The sequence below is a fragment of the Solanum pennellii genome, chromosome 12 (assembly GCF_001406875.1).
Source record: "Solanum pennellii chromosome 12, SPENNV200".
NCBI lineage: Eukaryota > Viridiplantae > Streptophyta > Magnoliopsida > Solanales > Solanaceae > Solanum > Solanum pennellii.
Window position 1 is genome coordinate 68,084,176 of NC_028648.1, and position 8,590 is coordinate 68,092,765.

Here is an 8,590-nt window from a genome sequence, read left to right on the forward strand (position 1 = left end):
AGACTTTAATTGATCAGACTTCAACATTCAATAGTTCAGAGTGAAATTTTTTTTTGTGAACCTAGTCCTTACGTTGCTGTGATGAAGCTCTGTGATTTTTCTCCAATAACTATTACTCTCAAGATGATATATTTTGCGAATATGCAATATCTATCAATCTGGCTTTGCTGGAAAAGTACTCTCGATTTTTGTTATTGCAAAGATACTTTTTTTCCTTCAACTTCTTGATCTTTTTGTAGAGTTTAATTTGTCTTCAGCTTCTACAAGGAAAATAATTACAAATCCTTCTCCTTCTTGAATTTTTCTATATTTTTCTTTCCTTATTTGACTAGAATTGTAACTTCTTTATTTCTTTCCTTATTTGACTTGAATTGCTATTTTTTAACTTGTTTTCTTCTTTATTTCTTTCCATATTCGTTTCCTTCTTTTCCTTCTTTATTTTTGCACTTTTTCTTCTTTGCCGCAATCTCTCATACTTGTACATGTCATCTGCAGTTAAAGTACACACACGACAACAAGTAATGAACCATACCCACTTTATCAATCATCAAAACTACTTTATATGTTCTCTCACTTCCGAACAGTTGATTAATTGTTAGGTGCAAAGATGATGGCGCTTTTCTATTTCTGACACCTCTTGTATGAGAAGAGCCTTCAAAAGGTTCTTTCCTTGGGAACATTAAGCAAAAATCTGAACCCCCTCAAAAATTGCATCTCTATTATATTTTTCAATTTCAAATCCCAGAACATATAATTTTCAATGTTTTTTTTCCTTTGATTTTTTGCTTTTGTAAATTTTTGAGTAGAAATTCAGGCAGCCCCTTTTCGATAATCGATGGAAAGAGAGGTGTTAATTAGCTCATAAAATGAATTCGTTTTACGCTCTTAGATTTACCGAAATATACTTACATCTTTAAAGCTGGTCTAGTAATCTTAAGCACAATTTCGATAATTGCTTTTATTAGCATAATATATTCCAGACTAATAATAATATATGTTATTATATGATTGCTTAGATTTATGGATTTGATGAATATTTTAATGTATTTTCTCATCTTGTGGGAAAATCCAAGCCATATATAATCAATATATTTTAGTTTCAATTGTTTTCTAATTTTTGAATATGAATATATCTAATTTGTTATGTTGTAGAGGAAAATCTTAAGTAAAATATTGTGATCCATATACTTGTAATATAATTTTTTATGTTTTGTGCATCTTTAGTGTTTGTTGAAATGCATAGATGATATACTGATTACCATCGATGTTTATATATAATGATCGTTGTTTATGAGTCGATGCGATATGTATATTCTATTTTTGCCTCATAATTTGTCAATCGTGCTAGGATGATTGATAGTATTTGACATCCTAGAGAGGATGGTGTCACCAAGAGTAAGTCCAATGGCCGGGGTCGAGATTATGCACCCACAAATATCAGTGTTGACTAGCGCATGTAGCAATTCAAAGAACATATAGTGCTAGCAGACATAGTTCCAATCATACTAGTCATGGTGAACATAGTAGTGGTTATACAAGGAGGACGTACAACCCGTTTTGGTTATTTTTATCCTTGAAATTTCTATGTTTGTGATGAGTTCGGTCACAAGTCAAGGTATTGCCCAAACGTGCTCCTTCTAGTGTTTAATTTGAGATTTTTTCAGTGCTATACCATCTCCGTAGTTCATAGAGTGCTAGATGTTCTACGAAGGGTAGATCTTGAGGTAGTGATCATGGTGGTTCTTAGGCTAGTGGCTATGTTATACTTAGACAGATCTCTCAAATGCAATAGTCTCACTACAGTGTTACTTGATCCCCGCTTACATTGATTCTGTGTGTGACTTCCCTTGTAGTAAATACTAGGGGTTATTTGGTATAAAGATTAATAATGCATGTATTAATAATGTAGGGATCAATAATACATGGATTAGTAATACAAGATATATGATTAATTAATTGTTTGGTCCGTTCCAGCCCATCTAATCTTGTCTTGGGAATAAAAGTCTTTAAAATATTTCTTTGTACTTATATCAGTGAATTATTATTATATTATATAATTGGTAAAGTAGTTAGTTGCGAACAATATTAATTTTTGGTGACCTTCTAACTAAATAGGAGAAAAGCAATTTTGTTGTTATATTTCTATTTTCTCCCTTGAACTTATTGAGGGTAAACAATTGTTATCTTGATATATTAATCCCTCACGAAACACCAATATTCAATTTTAAAAGGATAGAATTGTCTACTTTTAAAATCGAAAAGATGGTAAACAATAATAAAATTGAATAAACCATTTATATTTAGAAATAAAAATTGCAAGTTGTAATTTTGATATCTATGCAATTATATAAATCGTTCAAAACATAAATGATTAGAAAATCACATATATCAACAAATAATACAGTCAATTATGTTCACAAACCTCATGTGGTCATATATTTGCCTTTAAAATTGGCAAATGTAAACAACTCACATTAAAATATTCTATTGACTGTATTGGATTAATTTAGCAACAACCGACTTTCTAAATAGGGAAAATGCACAAGTATCCCCTCAATCTATGCCGAAAATCTCAGAAACACACTTATACTATACTAAGGTCCTATTATCCCCCTGAACTTATTTTATAAGTAATTTTCTACCCCTTTTCGACTTACATGGCACTAGCTTGAAAAAAAAGTTAACCAACATTGGGCCCACAAGATAGTGCCACCTAGGCTAAAAAGGGTAGAAAATTATTAATAAAATAAGTTCATGGGGGTAATAGGACCTTAGTATAGTATAAGTGTGTCTCCGGGATTTCCGGCATAGATTGAGGGGGTACTTGTGCATTATCCCTTTTAAATAATAAAACTTGTTAGTTAATTTATTTAGATAAACTTTCCAGTACAAATATAAAATATAAATATAAAAAAATAAACAAAATAATTATAAAGATTTTAGGGGTATTTTTGTTTTACATAAATTAATCCCATGGTATTAAATTCTATGTATAACTAATACCACTAAACTAAAGATATTAATTATATATCCTATAATATCATGTAGAGTGTATAACTAGTACATGGATTAGTACATGTATTAGTTATATATAGGCCAAAATCTCTGACCAAACATAGTACTAAAGAGTATTATATGTAGTGCTTGGACTATGTCTCGTAATAATCCCTACCAAACGACCCCTCAGTGTCTCTACTCCTGTAGATGATTCTATAGTGATGCATCACGTGTACCGGGGTGTGTAATGACATTATCAGGTAGTGAGGCTTTGACAAACTTTATTTTATTAGATATGATTGAATTTGATGTGATCTTGAGTATGAACTAGTTATCTCCCTATCATGTGATTTTAGATTATTTTGCTAAGACCATGCCCTTAGCTTCTCTCAGTTTACCAAGATTAGAGTCGAAGGGTTCTCCGAGTAAGTGTCGGAATAGAGTGATATCATTTCGATGTGCTCGTCACATGATGGAAAATACTTGCTTATCATATTTAATTCATGTTCGTGATCTTACCAAGGTCCGTCTTTTTTAGAGACCACGAGGGTGGTAAGAGAGTTTGTTAGCGTGTTTATTATAGATTTATCAGGTGTTTGTCAGAAACGTGATATTAACTTTGTGATTGATTTGGATCTGAGCATCAAGACCATTTCGATTTCTTCTTATCTCATGGATCTGAGAAAGTTAGAGGAGTTCAAAGAGCATAGAGGATTTGTTGAAGAAAGGGCTCCTTTGACCTACTGTTTCTCCGTGGGCGTAGTGATTTAGTTTGTGAAGAAGAAAAATGATACTACGCATATGTGTATTGACTTCCATCAATGAAACAAAGTTATGATCAAGAATGACTACATTGTTCTTTGAATTAATTATTTATTGATCAACTTCATGGTGCATCTGTTTTTCCCAACACTACTTGGGGTTTGGTTACCATCAGTTGAAGGTTTGAGATTTAGATCTTCGAAGACAACTTTCAAGACTTGTTACAAGAATCATGAGTTTATGTTCATATCTTTTCTGTTGACTAATGCCCCAGCTTTATTGAGTTGATGAAATGGTTGTTAAGACCTTCTTTGAATTCCTTCATCATTGTATTTATTGATGTCATATTGGTTTACTACAAGAATGAGGGTGGTAATATTTGTCACTTAAGGACCGTGCTTCAAAAGTTGAGAGAGAAGAAGCTACATGCAAAGATTTTTAAATATGAGTTTTGGCTTGAGTCTGTGGGTTTCTTCGGTTATGTAGTGACTAAGGAGAGTATTATGTTTCATCCGGCTAAGGTTGCAGCAGTTCATGATTTAGTGAGACCCGTTTTCGCTGTCGAGATTCGGAGTTCTATTGGATTAGTAGGTTATTATCACCGATTCATTCAAAGCTTCTCTTCCACTGTAGTCGCATTGAATAAGTTTACTTTGAAGACCGTTGGTTTTTAGTGGATATATGAGAACGAGGCTAGATATCCGTAACACCTTGCTATGTCAAAGAACTAGAAGGAACTAGAATTTGAAAGAAACCGTTTTGGACATAATAAAATTGGAAAGTTTGACAAAGTTAAGATAAGTATGAGTTTTGGGTAAACTTCAAACGATCATAACTCCTAAATAAGGATGACTAGGTGTGCTACAAGAAACCTTAGAAAACATCTATGAATCATCTTTCTAACATCGCTGAGTTTTCTAAATTTTAAGTTCGTATGAGGGAGATATGCTCATTCGAAGTTTGGATATATAAATAGGAAGGTTAATATAGGATTAAAGAGGGGAATTTTGGTGTTTTCATTAAACAATTAATTAATCCATTTTTAGTAAATTATTTGGGGTCTTAACTGAGTTAGTTAAGTTTACGCAATTAATATTTGTGCTAGGTCTTTGAGAGAAGAGAGAAGAGAGAAGAGAAGAAAAGTCAAGGAATCTTTTTGAGATTTCTTGCAGAATAAAAATTGTTTTGCCAAGGATTGATCCCTAAAGAGGTATGTGAGACTTTCATAGTGTTGAGTTCGTTCACCCAGTGTCAATTATGTTTAGCTCAGTGAAGTTCATTCTAGAAAGTTGTAAGTTGTTGATTTTGAATTGTTTTCTTGAATATTGGCTTTCATTCTTGAGTTAAGTTCGTATTTTTGAGTTCTTGAGAAAATCGTATAGATTTTAGAGTTGTTTATGAATAGATTCTTGTGTACATTAACTAAAAATCCGAATCTAAACAGAATTCGAGAAAAAAAACAAATCTGGGGTTAGAAAATGAAGAAGGAAAAAGTTGGGAAAATAAAGGTACCAGGTTCCTCAGGATGTGAATTTTTTCTCCATGTCCAGAAGCGGTCACAAACCCTTCTGGCTCAAAATTTCTTTCGCAACCAAATACTTAAGTGCATCTCTGCATTGCAGAGTTGCTTCTAGACAATGATTTCTTGATCGTTTCTCATGTTTAACTATCTAAAAACACTCCTAAGAATTATCAAATTTTTCCTATCAAAAATCACAAATTCTTGAATCCATAAATTCAAATTCAAGGAAAGTTAAGAGTCAAAGTCTGGAGATTTTTTAGAGTCCTTTAAAAAAGTCTTTTGCAAACACTTTAAATTGGTGTAAGACTTGAGTTTTGAGTTAATTAAGAGTAAGAAATGAAGTTCATTTCTTCAAAAAGAGTATATGAGAACTAAGTATTTGCAAATAACAATTGTTTTCACATTTAAACAAGAGAGGAAACACCAATTTTCAAGAGAGACTTTGAGCTAGTTTTTGAGTAATTATCTCAAACCACAGAAAGAGTTTATGTTTTTAAACATATAAACTTAGTATTTTAAGAGTAGTATTGAGCATGAATGTGGGGACAAGTTCATAAAAACTCAATGTCTCTATAAACTATGTAGCCAAATGGGTAGAAAGAATCATACATTTTAGATGATTACTTAGTGCTTTTAGTGCAAACTAGTGGATCCACTTAGTTGAGGCATTTTATATCCCGACAAATTATTGGATAGTTTTGGCAGTGTGGGCTAGACGTTGTATCATTACATACTTCATAGTGATGATGATTTTCGGTTAAAGAAACTCTCACAGAATTATATTAGTTTACTATATGATTAAATTTGAGTTTCTATTTACTGTTTAAATGCTTTATATAAACTGCACCTTTATTGTTGTTTATTTCTGCATTAAGTGGTGTATCCATGAGTTGAGTAAAACTGAGGGAAGTGTTTCTTTCAGAATTAGTTTCAAGCTAATGTCATGTTTAGTTTTTCCCTCGCATTCTCTTATAACAAGCTAATGTCATGTTTAGTTTTCCCCTCGCATTCTCTTACATTTAATGTACTGATGTAATCTGACTTGCATCGTTTTATGATGAAGATGCGAGAAATCAGGATCAACATCCAGCGCCTCGTTGATCTAGTTGAGCACTCAGAGTCAGTTGTTGAGCTTTCTCGCTTTTCGGAGGTGTAATGACCTGAAATGTCATTTTTGGAAATTTTGAACTACTTTTTGAACTTTACTTAATAATTTGATGGGTAATCATAGATATCCAAATTAATCGATAGTTCATGGGCTGAAGTGATCATTTATTTAAGAACCTATACCACTTGACCTGTACATACTAGAATAATTAAATAGAGTTTTTCACTTTAAATTTTATAATTATTATTATTCTTTTTCTTTAAAAAAACTACACTAAAACAAGTGTGATCTCCATATCTATAACGAAGAGGACGTCGATCTCCTAGTAAGTATTTTCTCAAGTGTGTGCTCACAGTCAATTATTATGGTTGCATATATGCAATTAACCCAATAAGATATTAAATGAGAATAGATAAAGAAGGGTAAGTTTTAAAGTTGACCGATCTATACCATTTTTGAAGTTTTGAAGGGTAGACAAAGTTTTAATGTACATTATCAACCAATGATGATAAGAAAAGGGGAATTAATTGATGACTGTTGTTTAGTTAGCAAGTTAGTGATGGTTACAGGATGACTAGGTTGATTTTAGCAAATTATTCTCGTAGTTTTCTAGACAGTTAGCTTTGATCTTAACTATTGCTATTTAATTATCACATTATGATTCAAGTTTTGATATAATGATACTGAATTTAATATTAGAGGTATTGTGTTATATCAATATGACCAGATTCATGATATTTGGAGGAACTGAGTCAAAATCTTAGTCTTAAATTTTATGAATACGACATTTGATGTAAATTTGTGTGAGTTTTTATGGGTATAGCCTAGATATATAGTAATATGAATGTTGTTGGTTTTGAAATCTTATTGTGATCATTTATACGAATAGATTTCTTTGAGTTGGAAGTTCAACGAAAAATGAAGGATCAAGTCCTGGAGTGAATTCTTGATTTATTGAGGCAAGTAGATTTCTAAACCCTTGTTAAATGTATGAAATTTGTGAAATTCCTTGTGGTATGTGTTTGGGAGTAATGGAACTAGGTGAAAGGTTGAATTGTCCACCTTGATTAATTCTAATGATCAAAAGGGATGATAAAAGGCAAAGTGATTAATTGTTTATGTGTGATGGGTTGAAAATGGTACGAGTACCAATGTTACAAAGGCAAAGTTTATTACTATAGAACGTGGATTGTAATTCGAGAATGCCAAAGCATGAACATTAGCGGAAATATTATTTACTTGATTTATTAAGTGTGATTTTGTTCTTTACTGAACCCGTATAATTGTGATAATTTAGGTAATTATATGTCATAACGACATTTGATTTATTGAGATGTTGCATCATCTTCTTTATTTGATACCATATTGTGCACGTGCATTGACATGAGATTGGTTATGAGTAAAGATCCAACACGTGGAGATCGTTTGTGTTGAGATCGAGTTATGATTATTTCGGCACGTGGAGATCATCCCTGCGATGGAGAAATTATGATTATAATTTGGGCACGTGGATATCGTCTGTGTGGAATTTAGTTAATTTATGATTGTGTGTTGAGATCGTCTGCATAGACATGTGGAGATCGTCCGTGTCGGTATATCGACCTCGTGAGTCCCAAATTGGTCATGAACACTCGATGTAGTTTTGAGGAGTATCATGTATATAAATTTGAGAGAGTACTTGGTATTTTGAGGCATATCATTTCATGGTGTCATATTGCATTGCATCTCATTACATCCTTCATTTTTTATGAGTATGTGTTTTATTCGTAGTTGGAAAGTACTTGATATTTTATTACCTCTATTAGATGAATTTGATCTTGAGTGTTGCTTATATTGTGAGTGCCTTTTTTTGTGGAGGGTATAAATGTTGAATACTAAGATTGTTGTTGACATATTTACTTTTAAATGGTGAACTGTTACGTTAAGCTAGTTTTATTCAGGTTGTAGTTGTGGAGGTTCGGTTGAGGTGTAAGAAGTACCCGTATTTTATCCCCTTTGGCTTGTGTTTAGAAGTTTACTTGCTGAGTACCGTGTGGTTTGGTACTCACCCTTGCTTCTACAATTTTTGTAGGTTATTAGCCTGGACCTTTGTGATATTTTCTCTTCTCCTTGTCTGAGGCTTCTTATGGAGATGTGTGAGGTAGTTGCTTGTCATTTCAGCAGACCTTCTAACTCCTATTTATGATCTTGTTCTACTCTAG

The 8,590-nt window shown here is 32.4% G+C and overlaps 2 non-coding genes across 2 annotated transcripts; both read left to right on the forward strand.

The window, feature by feature from the left end:
* Positions 1-600: 600 nt before the first annotated feature.
* Positions 601-698, forward strand: LOC114075469. Its single transcript, XR_003575915.1, has one exon. It is a non-coding gene; the product is annotated as a small nucleolar RNA snoR1 (small nucleolar RNA).
* A 114-nt stretch (positions 699-812) lies between these two features.
* On the forward strand, positions 813-944 carry LOC114075423. The gene has a single exon (XR_003575873.1). It is a non-coding gene; the product is annotated as a small nucleolar RNA snoR77 (small nucleolar RNA).
* Positions 945-8,590: the final 7,646 nt, after the last annotated feature.